Here is an 18,432-nt window from a genome sequence, read left to right on the forward strand (position 1 = left end):
GGACTGTAATAGTTTAATGGAAACATCTCAATACTTATTTTTTCAAGAGATTCTCATTGCTTTTTTTAGTCTGTTTGTTTTAGTGGGTTTGTGTTTAGTAATATTTAATTTGCTGTGAAATATCTCAGAGGGACTCAAACCTACTGTTTTATTGTGCTTTACTATAGATCATTATCTCATTTTTCCATCCCTACAGTCTTCAAGTGGGTGTTACCTCCTCTGCAGATATTTCCAGTTAAATAAATGGCATTGATTATAAAATAACACAAACTATTTTCTTACCTTGAAAAAAATTAAGATTTAACATGAAATGTTTAGCACAGAAGAGTTAAAACTTTCTAGGTTATACTCATACATGTTTTACTAAGCTTTTTTAGCTGATCAGTGAACTGAAATCCATTTTTAATGCATATCTTTAATAATTCTATTACTGGAAGACTAAGTTAAAATTTGTCTTTGTTTGCAGAGAAGGCCACCTGAGCGGGCTAGCAAGTTACAGAACAGCTGTCTCCTAAAAGGTATAAACAGTGAAGATTTTCTGTGTGCTCCTTTTTAAATGGTAAGTTGTTCAAGAGAGCTCTTACTGAACATTCCTTGTCACTTACTTTGCATTTGTGTGAATCTATTACAAACAGCTTTGAAGACTGTGGCAAGTCCCTTGAACTGAAGACCATGATGAATTTTGGAAACTGTTCAGAAGGTTTTGAGTTAGCCTTGGGAAGGAGGTCTGTATTTTTCTGAAGATGTGCTATATTTGACCCTGAAACAAATGTCAAAAGCATTGCTAGGTCAGGAGACTAGTAGCAGTTAAATACTAATCTTATTGTGTACAAAACAGAAATAAATTTACTTTATTCATGGTTGTTCATGAGATACTGGATTTATAAATTTGCATCTGTTAATTACTTTTACCCTGTATAATCTGTACTTTGTGGATGTATTGTCTAAGAGATTTAAACTCAATCTGCTGAGGTTAAATATTTGTTTGCCTCAAAGTGCAACGGATAATAAAAGATTTATATTTATTGATATTAAACGAGCTTTGCGGGGAGATGTCCCTCTCCCCCAGTCTGTCTCAGCTACCACATTCCACACCGTAGACTTTTAGGTGAGGAATATCTGTTGTGTTGGTCACTGTGTGACGTAAGACGTGGGACACACTGGGAGGTGCTCATGAAGGACTGCTGCCAAATTTTGTTGGAATAAGTAAAGCTGATAAGCATATATATTTAAGCATATTATATTTTGGGGGCTGCAGTGTGTTGACTTCTGCGGTGGGAAAGAGAAACTTTTTGAGCAATGGAAGAAACTGGAGAGCAGGTTTGTTGTTCTTGCTTCTGTGAGGGTGAGGTTAAAAGTAGTATTATCTACTTGTTGGACAGACTTGTTTTCTTCCTGCATTGCACACCACAGTGCTGCCTTTGTCAGAAACCACTCCCAGCCTTGCTTCAAGGTCTGTGAATAACAGCAAAGTGTGCAGCAGTGCTTTAGGACACTGTTGGCTTTGCCTGGAGAGCTGGCTTTGTCTGTAACGCTGGCTATGGTCCTTTGCCACACTTTGTCCCCTGAGCTGAAATTCGCATATGCTTATTTTAATTTTGAGTTCTGATTATATTCTCCATGATATTCAAGGTGCTTATCAGCATATATGTTCTGAAAGAGATTGCATTTCAAGTTACGAAAAAGAAGACTTCTGGAAAATGTATGCATTCACAATGTCAAGTAGTAAACTTTCCTTGGAGGAATGAAGGGATCAGTAAGCAATATGGTTGGTGCACACAGAAATGTGAATGTCATGGCAACAACCTTTTAAGAAAAAGAATGAAAAAACCCCATTCTTTCCCCCTTTAACCCTCTTGCATTCCCCATTAAATGGTAAGATAACTTGATGGTTATATATTGAAATGGTTGGAAAAAAGGTCACTTGCTGTAAATTTCAAAAGCAGAGAAAATGTATCAGGGAAAGTAGTCTGCAAAAAAATTGGTAATCCAGATATGAAGACTGAAAATACACCTCACTACTAAGTTATGAGATTAACATATTGCTTATTATTTAATAAAGCAGTGAATGTTACACCAGTGTTATATTTCAATTGCATTTCATGACGCATGGAAGAGTCATTGCTTTTATTCATGGGAAGCTGTAGAAATTAGTTATTGCAGGAATAAGAATGTAGGGTTTGGAATATTTTATCTAGGTTATATTTATTCAAAAAACTCCCAAGATTGTTTTGAAATATTTTCTGTTTATACTCAGTGTATAAATATTTTCTGTTTCTTTGTGCAGGTTAAGCACAACTTTCATGTAGAGTTTAATTGAAATGTCTAGTGTTAATAGTCTGAAGTTTAATGTAGCTGAAGGGTATTTAAAGACAATGTTCAACATACTTGAAAATAATCAGCCTTTGTTTGTTTGGTTTTTTTTTTTAAGAAATATTGAAACCTGATTTTAGTAAACAAATTCTAATTTTTGGTTGAACATTGATCATTCTTATATCACAAACATTTTAATTGGACATACAATATGGAAATTCTACCTGGTGAATAAAAGGGGAAACTTGTACTTAAAATAATGGTTGATTTGTACAGAAATGTAGTATTTTTTCTTTTTAAATTTCTGTTTCAAAGACTTTCACTTACAAGTCATAATTAAAAATTTAAATGGCTTAATTCACCTGTTCAGCATGCATAGTAAGGCGTTTTAATTTTAAATTAAGTTACTTATTTCGTCACTTGGATTCTAATTGTGCCTTGTCTTTTCTTGCTTTTCTGGATTTCCTACTGTGTTTTGCTAATATAAATGCCCCCCAAAATATTAAAGTTGCTAAAAATACTATGTTAAATGTTTGTGAAAGCTTCTGATTGCTTAACATGCCATCCTGCATGAGTAGCATGCTCTAGCTTTTCCAAACTCCATTATAAACCTACAATACTACTGTACAAAAGTGTCTTTCACAAAGAAAGAGTGTCTAGTCAGGAAGGAAATACCAGATGTAGAACTTGAAAACAGACCCTGATGCCTACGAGCCCCAATAATCAATGCACTAGACTGGTGGAAGAATCTTTTGTCATCACATGCAATCAATTCTAAGAAACACACCTGAGTAGTTAGTTTGACAAATAAAAATGTTACATAATCAGTTACATGTTTTATAGAAAGATGTTAAAATTGTTTGTGATTGCTGTGTGGACAAGACTGTTCCAGTCTTTAGAAATACTTTTATTGGAAAAGCAAGTTAGATATTTTTAGTCAGGGTTAAACAAAATTTACCTGCAAAGACTTCTACCTGTGCTGTCTGACTCTTCAGTTATGTGTAACCTGTATTCTGTAACCTTTGTGGCTGGTAAATCAGAGAATGATTTAGAAACTTCAATTCTTGATTTAAAACAAGCTATTAGGAAAAGTTTCTTAGGAATTTTCTTCAGCAGACTATAGTCTCCATTTTCTGTTAAGGAAAGAAACTTTCTAGGGAGAGTGAGTGTGGAAAGTAGGTTGGGCAGGAGAGAGAAATAGTCTCTGGAGAAAGGTGGAAGGTTTTTGGACTACTCAGCCAGCCAAAAGCTGAAGATCACTAATTGCATAGCAGTGGATGGGGGAGTAGTAGGACAGTTTTATGTATGGTCTCCTGGGGAGAAAAAAAAACTATGAGAGAGGAGAAAATATCCCAGAATTCTTGCATTATAAATGGTAAAACCAAATAACAGTTTTTTGTGAGAAACTGATTAAAAACATGACAGAAAAGCGATCACAGATTCAGATCTTGAGGTGCAAGCATTTCCTATGTGCTTGTTTTTTGTTTGATTCTGATACTACAGGAGGCTGAATATTTGGGCTTAACTTTTGCCCGTCTTAGGTTAAACCCTATTCAGTAGGCACTTATTCTAGGTTTTGGACTTGACTGCATGGGCTTGAGGGGCTTTATATTTTAAATTGCAGCCTGGCAAAATAGGTTTGATGGTACTAAGCTTCTTCTTTTGTGTATTAAAAATGGTGTCTGTTCTGTGCGAGCCTTAGTACACTCATCATGTTTTCAAGAGAGTGTTATGAGCACATGTAGAAATATTCTTTGTTGTCACTGTCTGAGACTGGTAAATTCGGTTCTACTTCATTACTGCAAATAAATGCAGTCATTGGTCTCTTCTCTGAACTTTCTCTATGATTGACATCATAATAACTTCCTTTTGGAATTATGCAGTTAGGGTGTTAGGGATCTGTGTTAAGATGAGGCTTAAATCTTAGTTGCCTGTGCAACGATTAACTAAATCAGTTTCTAAATTTAACTGATGTAGTTAAATTTCTTCTTGAACTGTGTGTAGATTAGTCTCTAATGACATGATTTTTTTTTATACATGCAGCTTGTAGTCTCTGTAGATTACATGAACTATTTTAAAGTGTAGTTAAGAGCAATGTAAGTATTGGTAGGTTTGTTACATAAGTTAGTGGGGTGCGTAGAAGATCCATGACATCATAGGTGACTTCAAATGACAGCCTTTGAGAGTTGGAGTCAATGCCTTTGTGCCTATTGTTACCCTATCAGTTCTCAAAAACTCTGGTCTCCGATGGAGTCCTACAGGTCTTGCTCACTTTGATGTGATTCTCTAATAGTCTCAGGAAGGGTGCCAACAACCACGGTATTGCCTCCTGGAGCCTCACCACAGAGGTGGCAATAGCAGCCCTCTTTCTGCTCAGCAGCCAGCTGGTTACAGCTGTAGTTAAGAAATCTGTTCCTCTTGGATTGTGTGATATCATCAGCTCAATGAGTTTTAAACTAATAATTGCATTTCCCAGGAAAAGATTTTTTATTGCCAGTATAACAGCAACATCATTGCTGGGAGGGAGGCAAGTTTATAGTAGGTTCACTTCAGAATTCTGCTTCTTTCTTTATTTAAAGAAAAACGAAAGCATCGTGGACATTCTGGGATTTAAATTTTCCCTGTTGTTTTCACTTCAACATGTTCAGGTTCAAAATCTACTTACTAATGTTAAGAATGAACATCTAGGAAACTGTTTTGTTCAAAGCAATTTAATGATAGGGAAAGTACACAAAGTAGTTTGGTCCACTATGCTAAATATTTAGAAGCAAACTCAGGGCAAATTTCAGTCTAACCATTGTGGAACTGGACTGGGGAAAATAATCAGTCATGTGTTTTTCTTTGTAAATAGGTGCTGTAATTAATTTAAGTTTACTTTCTTTAAGTTCAAAAGAGTGATCATCAGGATCTAGATGGTTCCTTTCTTCTTTAAATTCAAGAACAAAATTAAAGCATATTTTATCAGTAGTCATTGCAGTCATACTTGTAAATAAAACATCAGCTTTTAAAGCTTCCTCATTTTTATGCACAGTTTGTGTATTTCAGAGGATGGGTCAGGTTGGAAGGGCCGCAGTGGGTCATCTTGTCCAACTTCCTTGCTCAAGGAGGGCCGTCCTAGAGCACAGGGCATAGGATTGTGTCCAGGTGGTTCTTGAATATCTCTGGTGAGGGAGACTCCACAATCTCTGTGGGCAATCTGTTCCAGTGCTTGGTCACTCACACAGTAAAGAAGTTCTTCCTTGTATTTAGGTGGAACTTCTGTGTGTGACTTTCTCTTTGTTTACTCTTGTCCTGTTGCTTGGCAGCACTGGGAAGAGTTCTTAGGATTAAACAGACTGCCCTTAAATTATCTAGTTGCAAGTATAACACAGCCTCAGCTATGCATTAGAACAGTTTAACAAGAGGTATTAATGGCTTCTTACACTTAAAAAGAAAGCAATGAGTCTTTACAGGTGGATGCTTGATCTATGGTGACAGCATTTAGTAAGGCAGGTACATTTTCCCTGTTATTTGGGGAGAAGCTGCAGTTAGTTTTGAGGGCTTGTAGGAAGAGTTGACGTGTTATGAGGCCTATTGGAGGAGTTCTCATATTCAAATAAGAACACAACCTTTGATCAAGATATTTTACCCTGGCAGTGGGAGGGGAGTTTGGGAATGTCTCTGGGGAGAGGGAGTAAGAAAGTCTTCAGAATCTGTCTGTGACCAAAAAAAAAAAAGTTTTGTACCCAATCGGGCTTTTGGGCAAATGTCTCAATGTAAAACTGCAGGGGAGAAAGGGTACTTGGAAGCATTAGTTTATTCCTCTCACTTACCAATGCCTCCAACTCTTGTTGGGCCAACTGGCTACTTGTAAAGTACTGGCAGAAATGAGGTGTGGAGAGCAGAGTGTGAGTTAGTAGGGGAAAGCAGCTGTAGGATGTTTGAAGGACACAAGTCTTCGTTCCTGTATTGGCAACTGGAGTAGAGACTGGTGTGCTAGAAGTGAAAGAGAAGATGAAGCCCTGTCAGTAGGTCTCCTATAAAGGAAGAAGATGACCTGTGGTGCTAAAATGTGGGCAGGGCATCTTCTCAGTATAAAACTGAGCAGCTTCTCTTCTGGTGTTTGGCTAATTTTGATAGGTGGTTATGTAATATGAATTTGATCAGTTCAACATGTAATTACTTGCATACTATTTTATGATTGATGATTAAAGTAATGGTGAATAAGAAATGTTCTGTTGTCTATGAATTGTAAGCATAAAGATTTTTTAGATCCAAAATATATGGAGAATGATTCCTTAAATTTTTTTAATGGTTTGTCCTTGATTCCATCTTACTCTCCTGCAAAAGAAGGATTGAATTTTCACAATTTATGAGGAGGAAAGGGCCTGCTTTTCTTGATGGCACTTTTCATCAGATTGATGACTTGTTGTTTCTGAGAAGAGAATACCAATCTTTGTTCTGAGTTTCTATCTACCCTCCTGTTTCAGAGTAGTGTATATTTATAGAATATATATATATTTAATATTTCATGCTTTTAAAATAAATTTGGCCTTAAATATTAATGGGTATATGCTGCTTTTTTCTTTTGGTAAACAAACCACAGAAATCAATGTATACCAGGTTAGCATTTGCTAAAAGCATATTTTTCAGGAAGAGATGGAAATGATGGAGCCATAAACTACTTATGTATCTAACAAGGTAAGCAGAATTTGTAGTGCATACACAGGATGTCACGTAGTAAAGTCCTTGGGACGTGACAGATGCCTCTCTGAGCCTGAGGAATAAATATATAGGAAATATCTGTTTTCTTCTGTTTAGTGAATTTTTTGTTGACCTTCTCAGGGTTTACTGGGACTTCTACATGATTTTGGGAACTGTGGCAGCAGAAGGTGACAGAAAGGATATGATGTAAAGCTGCATCAAGGGAAATTCAGATTGGATATTTGGAAAAGGTTCTTCACTGAGAGTGGTGGTCAAGCACTTGGAACAAGTTCCACAGGGAAGTGGTTGTGACCCCAGGCATTTCAAAGTTCAAGAAGCATTTGGACAACTCTTAAGTATCTGGTTTAACTTTTGGTTCGCTCTGCGTGGAGTTAGGAGTTGGATTTGGCTGTCCTCACGGGTCCCTTCAACTTACGATACTAGACTAAAATTCTTTTAATATGACAATATTGATGCCATTTCTTATAGGAAGCAGTTTAATTAAACTTTCAGGTCTTGTTATCTAGTCACTTGTGCTTAGCTTGCTATTCACCTACACAACTAAACATTGTAATTGGTGTTTTGCATGCCTCTGTCATGTTTCAGTATGAAGTAGGAGTTTAAGTTGAATTGATTTGTTGTTTTTTTTTTCCTTTATGCTGAAGCAGATTGAGTGCTCTCACTATCACTTGGGTGCTCTCAGATATAAGGGCAGTAATTCCATAAACTGCTTTGGCTTCTTTCCTCTGGATTAAGTTTCTGATGACTTCCAGTCTGATTCCAGCACTAGAAGCAGCTCAGGCAGGAGCAGCAGCAATAGTAGCACAAATGTTGAAACAGGGAATGGGGGAAGGAATCCATTTAATTAAATCAAGGAGTGGTCAGCTTACAGCTGTCTTAAAAAGCACAACTTCAAGTGGAGTGGATCCTAAGGCAATGACTGGGGTTTGTGTCTGAGAAGGAAACATAACTCATCTTGTGGTTGAGGCATTTGTTGCTAAGTATTGATATGATCTAGGTCCAGCTCTGATCCTTCTGCAGGCCTTGTATGCTGGTCACCATCATCAAGTGGCTTTGTACCTCTCAGCCCTTTAATTGAGAATGCTATTTCTTGCCTTTCTCGAGTTCGGAGAGTAAATTTTAATGTCTAGGTGTGCATATATTGTAGGAACACAGGTGTTAGGTAATCTTACTGTAATAAGCTTTCTGATGCTACTTGGAGTTACAACCTTGCTAGGTTTAGGCAGTTTGTTCCTCTTTCAGTGGGTGTTAGTTGGCTGTATTGCTGGGAATTTGGTATGTTTGAGTGCCAGCTAGTGAGGAAGATGAAATCTTTCTGCAAGAGTTGAGTGGCTGAGTGCATTATAGGGAGGAGGAGGACCAGTGAAGCTAAGACTCTTCTACATAGAGTTGTTTTATTCCCTTCTTTCCCATGGAACTATCACTGGTAAATACTGGAGGGAGCCATAATTAAAAATTACTGAGTGACAAGTTTTCAGCCTTAGATAACTGGGTTTTTTTAAGCAATATTTGCCTCTTTTCTTCCAACTTGTCCTCATAAAATTAAAACTAAAATAAAACTGTTCTTTTTCAGTCCTTATGTAGTGAATTCAAATATGCTGAAACAACAGGCATTTTAGGATCCATTATACTATAGGTTCGGCTTGGATCTGGGATTATATTTATGATGCAGATTCCCCAGATGGGGAATACATGAACTCTTTTCCTTTCTGATGAGTCTAAAACCAAAGGTTCTTTCTGGGAGTGTGTGTGATGGTGTTCAACATCTGATGGGCCATGAGACTGGGAAAGCACTAGTTTGGAACAAATATTCCTGCTTCCCTATGAAAAAAAATCTATACAAATGGACACAGGATCATCATCAGCAACTATTCTGCTCTGCAGGTGTCTGCTCCTGTTATACCACACAACTTGCTAATGCAGTCTTCGTTACTGTTTTCCTGACTAATTTTGAAGTCTTTGAGCATCCTCACGGGTTCACAAGTGGAAAACCTCTGATGGATGGTGCTGTTCTTTCTTGTGGACTCCACAAGTTTTGATCAATTGTGCTTTTATTGTATGTAATACTATTTTCCTCCCAACTCACACTTGGCATTCACCCTCACTTGGCATTGACTGAAAGAGGAGAGTTATAGATGTAGCTATAAAACAATATGGTGCTTTCAGGTATTCATTGTTAAGTTCTGAAATTTCATAGACTTAAAAAGCTAAGTTTATGTTTTCAAAATGTATATACATGTATGTTTTGAAGAAGAACAGAAAGCCTTGGTTTACAAAAGGTTCCACAGAGGATATTTAAGTGCATGGATTTAAAATGCTGGAATGAAGCAGATTTCAAAAATTTAGTATTGTCATTGGTAACCTCTGCATCCCCAAGTAATTTTGGCTGAGATTTGATGATTTTAGCTAGGAGAAAAAGTTGCTTAAGCCTCTTTTTAGTGATTGTTTATACATGGTAAGAATGCTTTTTTCCTTGAAGCTGGTTTCTGGAGCACTTCTGCCTGGCCAGCTCCATGGAGATGTGTTGATACAATGCCAAATTTCATGCAACACAACTTTCCAGCCTTCAAGTCTTGAAAGGGGATTTTTACAGAAGACTAACTGCTGAATTCTGTCTGAGACTCACTATGGTTTTATAGTAGCTTATTTGTCTCACAATGGGAGTTACTGTACGTGTAACGAGGAAATCTCTTTAAATGCTGCAAATAAGGTTTTGTAAGCCAATGTTACTGTATCAAAGCATGTTACTTGTACTACTGCTGGACGTTGATTTTTAGCTTTCTTTAACACCCCTCCCCCCTCCCCCCCCCAAAAAAAAAACTCTGAAGGAAACAACAAAAAAGCCCCAACCAAAACCAAACCAAGCAAAAACACAAACAAACAAACAAAAAAAAACAAAACCAAAAAAGCCCAGCCCAAAACAATACCAAAACTCCAAAACAAAACAATGGCAAAAAGCCAAATCTAAGACTAGGCTTATGTGTTGAATGATTAGAAAGTTCATGGTGGGCAGAATTTTGATATCTGAACTTGGATTACCAGTAAGAAAGAGGATCTGTCACAAAAGAGACAGAAACACCAAGAGAAGGTAATGTTTTTTATTTGGGGAGATGTAGCTGCTTACAGTCTTACTGTGCTCATATATATTAGCAACATATATATCAAGTGTGTTCAGATTTATTTGATTTATTTTTTTACTGTAATTTCATTTCTGTTGGATTCTGTTCTTGGTGAAAGGTATAAATGGATATCTGCCTGTGTAAGTTAGCTTTTAAAAAAATGTCTTCAGTATTGATAAGACCAGGAAAAGTAGTATGATCCGTCTTGATTTCTACTGGACCCTACTTGATATGTGCTCGTGATTCAGTTGTTGGGGTATAGGGAGCTCCTGTGCTCCTGATAACTGGATGTTCTGCTGTGCCATCTGTAACTGTTGCTGTTTTATTTTATGAACTGAAAAATAACACACTGCCAATTTCCCATGCATCAAAAAGGAATGGTTTCTGTGATTTACTTGAAGATGCTAACTGTGTGGAATGCAGCAAGGAAGGTTACCTGGAATAGGTAAATAGCATCGTTAGTGCTCAGCTTGCCATGCACAGTCAGATACATGTAGGAAAGTTATGAAATGCATCCTCCATCCTGGGAAAACCTCTGACCAGAGCTCATCCCTCATTAGGCACCAGAGCAAAATAACCACAACACGAAAAATTGCATTAAGGGTGGTGGTGGTGGGGAGGCAGGCCTTAACAGGGCTGTTTGTGCTCTGTGGTGACTTTTTGCATGGTGGTTTGGTTTTTAGGTGTTGTTTTACTTTTTAAATTTTTACTGCTCTCTTGAGTGTTGCTCTCTGTCACTCGTAGTATCTTTCTTGATTTGTACATCAATCCTCGATTGCAGGGCACTTAGTTCTGTAGCTGTGGTAGCTACCAAAGGATGGACTTAATGGGAACAGATGGTGCACTTGGCTCAGGATGAAAATAGTAGGGAATTTTTAATGTTGATTTACAAAATATTTAGTTCTGTTTTTCCATAAAATCACCCCAAATAAATCTGTTTTTTCCCTCACATAGACAAGCTGCCATTTCCAGGTTTCTGATATATAAGGGGAGCAAAGTGTTGGGGGTAGTGTCATAACTAGGAAAACTTGGGAAATCCTGTTTCCTGCTGAAATTTCATAGTGTGGGTGTGAAGCTTCACCTTGAGGAAATCTAGGGATGTTGCTTTATTTTGTAATAATTTAAGTCATTATGGGCTGTCCATGTGTTTCCTGACACATGCAAGGAAATTTCTGCTGTTGTCGTGTGGTTGTTCAGGTGGACATTGAAGTTGCTCACCCGCGAGGTGTTTTAAGGATCATGAGACAGTGTGATAGCCTGATAAAGCATCATTGCAATTGTTGCCCAGTAGGAAAATCTCTCCTGCCTGGTGAGAACTGGGAATGGAGGAGGCACATTAGGAGTTAAGGTGGGGAAAGATTAATGTTGCATTGTCATGGCATGAAGTCCTTTCCCTTTGCTGTTTGACCTATGCTATTGGTCTCTATAAATGTGTATAAACTCTATGTGTATGTGCATACATAAAATATATGTACGTGAACTGTACTTGTGTGTATATACATATATGATATCTGGAGGATTTCTTGTGTGGAAAAGAAACATAAGAAAACCTGACACTTCCTGAAGGCATTTTAGATTTTGGATTAACTGAACTATGTGAAATCTTAACACTTCCCTGTGACGTTTTAGATCACCTGCTATGGGGTAAAAGAGTTTTAAGAACAGATTTATTTTTTTAATCTGAAAAATGCTGTTCTAAAAGGATTTTAATGGCAAATATTAGATATGGGAAATAGGGAAAACTGCATTGCCATAAAATGGATATTATTGGATGTGAAGGGGATCCTTTGTCCCTTTTGTACTTTCCCCTCCAATTTAGGGTTAATTGAAGTTCTGAGAAACAAATTACTGAATTTCCTTCTGGTTTAGCTTGAGGTCATCTGAGGATCTGAATGGCATGTTCTCCCTGCAGGAGGGCTCCTGAGGCCTTACCAGGTGGCCTTTGTCACATGGACTGTGACCCAGACAGTTATTTCGAGCACTTTAAATCCAGTAAGGCTCTGTTAAATGGGATCAATGTAAGTCAGCAAGCCTAGCTGCAACTTAAGTTTTCTTTATATAATCAAGGCATTTGCTTCTGGTAACACTTACTGTTTGTGAAGGAGAAAGGCTGGGACAAATACACTTTAAATGGTCTTCAGGAGCTCTTGTGCATTACTGTAGTCTAAAATGTTAAGAAAAAGCTTGTTTATAGTTGCAGACTTTCAGTATTCTGTTGTGAGTTGTTCCAGCATTGTCTAAAATAGTGTAAAAAATTATATGGTAATGATTCTTGTGTTAGAGATTTTTTCCATTTCTGAAGTGTAGATAAAATGTGACTTTCCAAAAAATGTAACTTTCCATAACCAAACTAAACTCTTAGAAAACTGTGCATCAAATAGCCCAAACAGATTTAAAGCAAGCTCTGCAAGATGTTTAATGCCATTATTCAAGAGACTGTATTGAAAGAGAAATAAACTATTAAAATAGTTTCTCAGTGGTTTATTGTAAATTGGGAAATGAAAAGCCACTTTTTGCCTTCTTATTTTAATTGTCAAATGGATGAAGAAGGGATTTATGTTTGTAATGTTGCCTTTTGGATTGCAGTCCAAACAGATCCTGGAATGTGTGGGTGGAGAACAAGAAAGAATTTTCCTTCAGGTGGGAAATATCCTGGTATGGTTGATTGTTAATTAACAGTGCCTATTAAATAGCAGTTATCCTGGTTTTGTTTTTGGGATTTTTTTTTTTTTATTTTTAACTATTATTTTTTTATTTAATGCCCTGTGGTCTTACTATGTTAGAATACTTCTGGGTTTTGAAATAGTTGCCTGTGGACATTTTCTCAGCTCTCTGGGCTGCTGAGTTTTGCTGTGGAGAGTGAGAACTGTGTGGCTCTGTCTACATAAGGAACTCTGCTCATATCTGATTAAGATCCAAGCCTGTTTCCAGATGACATCTGGAAACATTTTGACCTGCTAGTGGAGGGCTGTTCCTGACCTAATTAGCTCGGTGTTATAACTGTCTCTCTGCTGCTTGATGATTTTGTTCCTTTTGACTTCATGTGGTTTATACTCTTCACTGAACGTTACCATTTAGGGTACTAAAGGTTAAAACAAAATTAGACTTTACAATCTGCTGCTTTCCCAGTCAATGTTTCAGTACTTCTAAAATTTCATGTGTGTAATCACTGGTTATTCCATGTACAAAGAGCTGAATAATTCAGCAGCCGTATGGTTTGCACATGTCAAGATGATACAAAAGAAGGGGATGATCAATCTAAGTCTTTTTTCCTGTGCTGTAGAACAAAGCACTGATTCTTCCTCTGCTTCTTCCTCTTAACTCCGTGACTAGTTTCTTCTAGTTAGGGCTGAATGCTTCTTTTCAAGAGGTGGCATTTCTGAAGGGTAAATGTTACTTGAGAGGTAAACTGTATGCTGTAGTAAAGTATTTATATTTTCATTTCTTTCAACTATGCTTAAAAAACAAAGGCTACCACTATTTCTTCATATGCACAAGGAAAATATTTTTGAGTTGCTGTGCAAAACTGGTCACAGAGAATTTAAACAAACTCCAACAAATGCATACTGTGTATCTTTTGGTAAAGACAAATAAAACTAAAGGGAAACAAATAGTGACTCAGTTAATTTCTGTTTACTTGAATAGGAGAAGGAACGATAATAAATTCTTGGAGTATAATACAGATTTCAAGAAAGTTCATATGAAAGAAAACTGTTTTCAGTGCAGCAGAAGTAGTTCCTGGTTGAAACAAGTCCATTCTTAAGATAGCAAAAACTAAACAAATGCTCCTATATGACTTGAAAAGACATTTTTTTCCTTTCTCACGTACATGCATATCATTTACATTGTATTCGGTGTTAGCATAGTATTATTAGGTTGAAATAGAAAAATTGGTAGCGGCAGTAAGGTTTTTGTTGGTTTTTTTTTCAAATGTATGAACTCAGTGGAACAGATGTTCAGAACAGCATGGAATATTCCTTCTTCCCCATCCCACCATCCCTTTCACACCGAGCCATCTGGAAGGGACTATGAGCAGGATGAGCAGCCATCACGCTAAGAACAAGATTAACGTGTCGGCATCTTTTGTTGATACTTTAAAATGGTCACTGTTTGTTCAGCAGAAAGAAACAATGTGAAGTCTCATCACTGTGTGTGTGCTTAGATTATTCATGTGGATATGGAAAGAAGGCAGAAGAGAAAATAGACTCAGATATACGTATTTGCGGAAAGGCTTCTGTGTATATTTTTTCAGAGCTCTTTAGTCCGTGCTCTTCATGTACTTTATTTTTTTACCCTGTTGTTTTGTGTGTGTGTGTGTGTGTTGGGGGTTTTTTTGTGGTGGTTTTGTTTTTTTTTTTTTCTTTTCTTTTACAACAACAAGTATACCATGTGTGGTTTTCTTTCAGTTTACTCAGTTGGATTGCTTTAGTACCCTTTAGCCTTATATGTTTTGAGAGAAAGTGTTAATTAGTGTTTTGGCTTAATAAACAGAATTTTGGTTAGAGGAAGGACGGCTTATGGACTAGAAATGAGAGACTCTACTCATGTGTGAAGGTGCCCTGGATCATCTGTATTCTGATGCAGAATTAGTAGAAAAGGGTGGGTGGATCTGATGCTGATAGAGTGACTGGATTCAGTACAGCAAGCTATTGTATTGTGCAATCTGTGAAATCCCTGTAGATTTCAGGTAAGCAAATCTCTTTTTCAATAGATATCTTAGTAACATTAAGTGTATCAAGGAAGATTAAAATATGTTTCTGAAGGAGAAATTGTACATAAAAGCTTAACACACAGGATCAGGTGGGGCCAGTGTTTTTCTTCCATTGTTTTGTGTTTCTTTCAATGAAGAGAGTTTTAAGGAATGGAAATCTGAGGTTCAGGCAGGCTGTTTGAAAATGAGGTACTTAAAGCCTGAAACTACTAACTACCGTAGTGATGTAAGCTGTTCTAAGTGAGAAAGTATTCAGAGGAAAGTGACAAAACTCAAGATCTCAGTTTTCACATCTCAGTTTTCAGAGTGAAGATAAGCATGAGAAAAAGAAGAGACTTCAAAACTAGGCGAGGGATATTCATAGATGTTCTGAGGAAAGCTCATCCTGTGGAGAAATAGAGGTATGAAATGAAGTAAATATTAGTGTTTTAAAAAAAGTACTTCAACGTGAAAAACATACTGTGTATATGTCTTCTTGTATTTTTATAAAATCATAAAGCATCTTTAAAAAGCATGAAGATTTAAATGACAGGTAAAAAGATCCAAAGTAATTTTCTGGCAAAGAATTTTGCATATTGGGCAGTGGAAGAAATTCTGTGAGTAGAAATTGCAGACTCCATTAATTTGGACAGTGAGAAAACTTAATACAGGAAATTAATTCACTATTCCCTAGGTACGTTGTAGCTGGGCCTGAAAAGTTGTATACCTGGAAATGGAGGTAAATCAGTGCAGTAACTTCAGTTACTGGCTTTGTTAGCAGAGAGTGAGAAATACCTTTATTTCTTCCTTTAACAATGATGTAGCCATTTAATTGGATGACATGTATACGATCCCTTATTTTGGAGGAGGAGATGAAACTTCATAATCTCTCTGCACTTCATAGTGATAAGATTTTTATTTCCTTTAGAAGCTACTGGGAAAAGTACTGTGAAGGGGAAAAGCTACTCTTGGGATTGTAGCTTTGTAATATTTAATTTCTATTGAGATGAAAAAGTTAGTGCAGTAACTTTGAAGTGGTCCCTCAGTCTTGTTCAAGAGGCACTCTTGCTTGGCCGTGAACTGTAGATACAAGTACTTAAGCAGAACTTAATGAGACCTTTGCCACTATTACAGAATGGCAGGTGCACAGAGATCATCTTGAGCTACAGTCAACAGGTAATGCAAAGATGGGGTTGTAAAATGAAGGCAAATGCCCCCCAGAATACCCATCCAGGAAGCTTTGGAGAAAACAAGGCAGATTTCTAACTTCATAGTTTTGGATAGTGTTTGAAAACCTCTTATATTACAGTCTGCCCTCTCAGGGAAAGAATAGCTACTTAATTTCAGCTTAAATCATTCTCAGGACCTCCTTTTTCCTGTATTAGTGAATGTTCTCTCTTCTATTCTTGTTTAGAGTTAATGTGAAGAACTAAATTTAATTTAAAGTGAATTTTCAATACTGTGAAGATCAATTTGCTTTTTTCTCTCCCAATTTTTTAATTAGTAGAATTTCTGAATTAATGCCTTTACCTTTAAATGGGTCTGCAACCTTTGTGTGCAGGCCCACTGTGTTAAGATGTAACTGTTGTTCTGCCTTTTACATGGTTTTTGAAGATGTAGAGAGTTGACTAGAAAAATATATATCCATAAAGTTTATTTAAATTTTAGATAAATAAAACTAAACCCCATCTCCCCTCCCCTGTTGTCCTTTCTCTTGTCATTGCTTAATGTCTTGATTTCCTTCATAACATCACTGGACCATAAAATCTGCCCTGAAGATCTCAGCACAGACAAAAACTCAGCCAAATAAAGAAAACAAAACAACTGTCCAAGTTGGTGAACCTTCAGAAAAAACTCATTGCAACAGACATTAAAGAGCTCTATTAAAGAAACAAAATAGCTTTAGGGATTTCTGTGCTCATTTCATCATTGCTAATACTTAAGTTGGTATGATGAGAGAGGAAGATCAGAAGTGGTGGTCTGATGCTAAAAAGAAAAAAAACTGCTTTCATTCCAACCTTGACTGTCATTCCTTTCACGTAGATCTGGCAATCAGAAGGCAGATCTGTGAAAATGGCATTAATAGAATTGACTATATATTAAATTTTAGTGGGGTGCACATTTTCGATGCGTTTCACTTTACATGTATTGCTGATAGATGTGGTTTGTTGTGGATAAGAAATGTTCTTGATTAGATTTAGTTATCCTTAGGAAATAGAATTCTATTAGACTTCGTGCGTACTTGTATCAAAACTCTGCCCTTGTGTCAGCAAACTCATATAAAAATCAGAAGAATTGCATTAAAAATTACGTAAAGCATGAAAAACTTGTATGTGAACTAAACAATACACTGTCCTTTAGGCTGGGATAGCTCTAATAAAAGTAAAGTTCTTGGTACTTAAGGCATAATTGTTAAAGCATTATTTTGTTTTGTTATTTTTTACATAGTAACGTGGCTGAGAGAGGAATTGCATACTTGATAGAACTAGAATAATCAGACGATGCTATTAAAAATCAGTCTTGTTTAGATACCTTTTGATAAATATCAAATAACTCTGGGTCATTGGAGCACTGTTATAAAATATTTAGCCATCAGTTATTGTATGTTTTTTTGCAGGATGCAAAATGTGGATTCAAATTCTTGTTAGAATGAAGCCAGTTTGAAAAAAAACACCAAAACACAAAACTTCTAAAAGTGCAGATGAATGACATTAAACAGATCTTGAATTCAGTAACTTCCAGGTTATATGCTAGTTCTAGTTTATTTGGTTTTAACTTGTTGTTACTGATGAGGTAGTAAGCAACATTGAGATGGCAAGTAGGAAAGGTTCACAAACATCAGGTTCCCAGTCATTTAGGACAAGGAAGGGGACGTACATTAAAGACGTAATGATTCCTTTCCTTCCCTTGTGATAACAGGGATAGCAGTGTTTGCTATCCCTGTAGACTTTTGTGTCTTGAGAAGAATGAAGAGTCTTTAGAGGACAGGGTGATCTGTGATAATGGTGACTTTGGGGGGTGTTGGAATATGAGGACAAACAGCATCTCCAAAACCAGTGCTTGAGATCTTTCATCCTCCTGCTTTTCCTTCTATTCCTATTTAAGCCCATACATGAATTTTGAAGGTGGATGATGATAGGCTATCCAGAATGATCAACTTGAATAGGAAAGTGGGCAGTAATACCAAATTGTGTGCCATTCAGAGATGGAAATTGTGTGTTGAATTGAGTGTTAGGACATTAGGTATGGGAAAACTTAACTGTCTGCAAACATTTAAAATGTTGAAATGCCCTAGACATGGAGACTGTGATTAGGAGGTAGTGTAACTTGCAACTTGATTGTGTAGCTTTAGGTGAGGAAACTGGCAGTATTTCTGTGGTTTTATGAGATGAAATGCAGTTCTAGATTCAGACACTGAAATTAAGGTGTGTGCATAGCAGAGCTTACGCGTGAAGTGTTTGAGCTCACTGTGTCATTCTTGTATCTATCAAGAGATGCAGTGATTTAGTTGCTCTTTGGCCTTTTGCTGAGCTCAAATATATGTAGTCATAGAAATTTAGGTGCTTAAGTTTGAATGGAATCCCGTCTGGTACATTACTTATGACA

The 18,432-nt window shown here is 36.8% G+C and overlaps 1 protein-coding gene across 3 annotated transcripts in view; it reads left to right on the forward strand.

The window, feature by feature from the left end:
• The window catches only part of WASF3 (WASP family member 3), a 67,694-nt gene that overhangs the window by 19,133 nt on the left and 30,129 nt on the right, over positions 1-18,432 (forward strand). For 2 of the 3 annotated variants that reach the window (XM_050333967.1, XM_050333965.1), the window contains exon 2: positions 467-559. The gene's annotated coding sequence lies outside the window, so the exon portion shown is untranslated. Of the gene's footprint in view, positions 1-466; positions 560-15,145; positions 15,249-18,432 lie in introns of all 3 variants that reach the window. The other variant, XM_050333966.1, reaches the window with a different exon arrangement.

Source organism: Myiozetetes cayanensis, unplaced genomic scaffold (assembly GCF_022539395.1).
Source record: "Myiozetetes cayanensis isolate MyiCay16 unplaced genomic scaffold, myiCay2020 scf5-8, whole genome shotgun sequence".
Classification (NCBI taxonomy): Eukaryota; Metazoa; Chordata; class Aves; order Passeriformes; family Tyrannidae; genus Myiozetetes; species Myiozetetes cayanensis.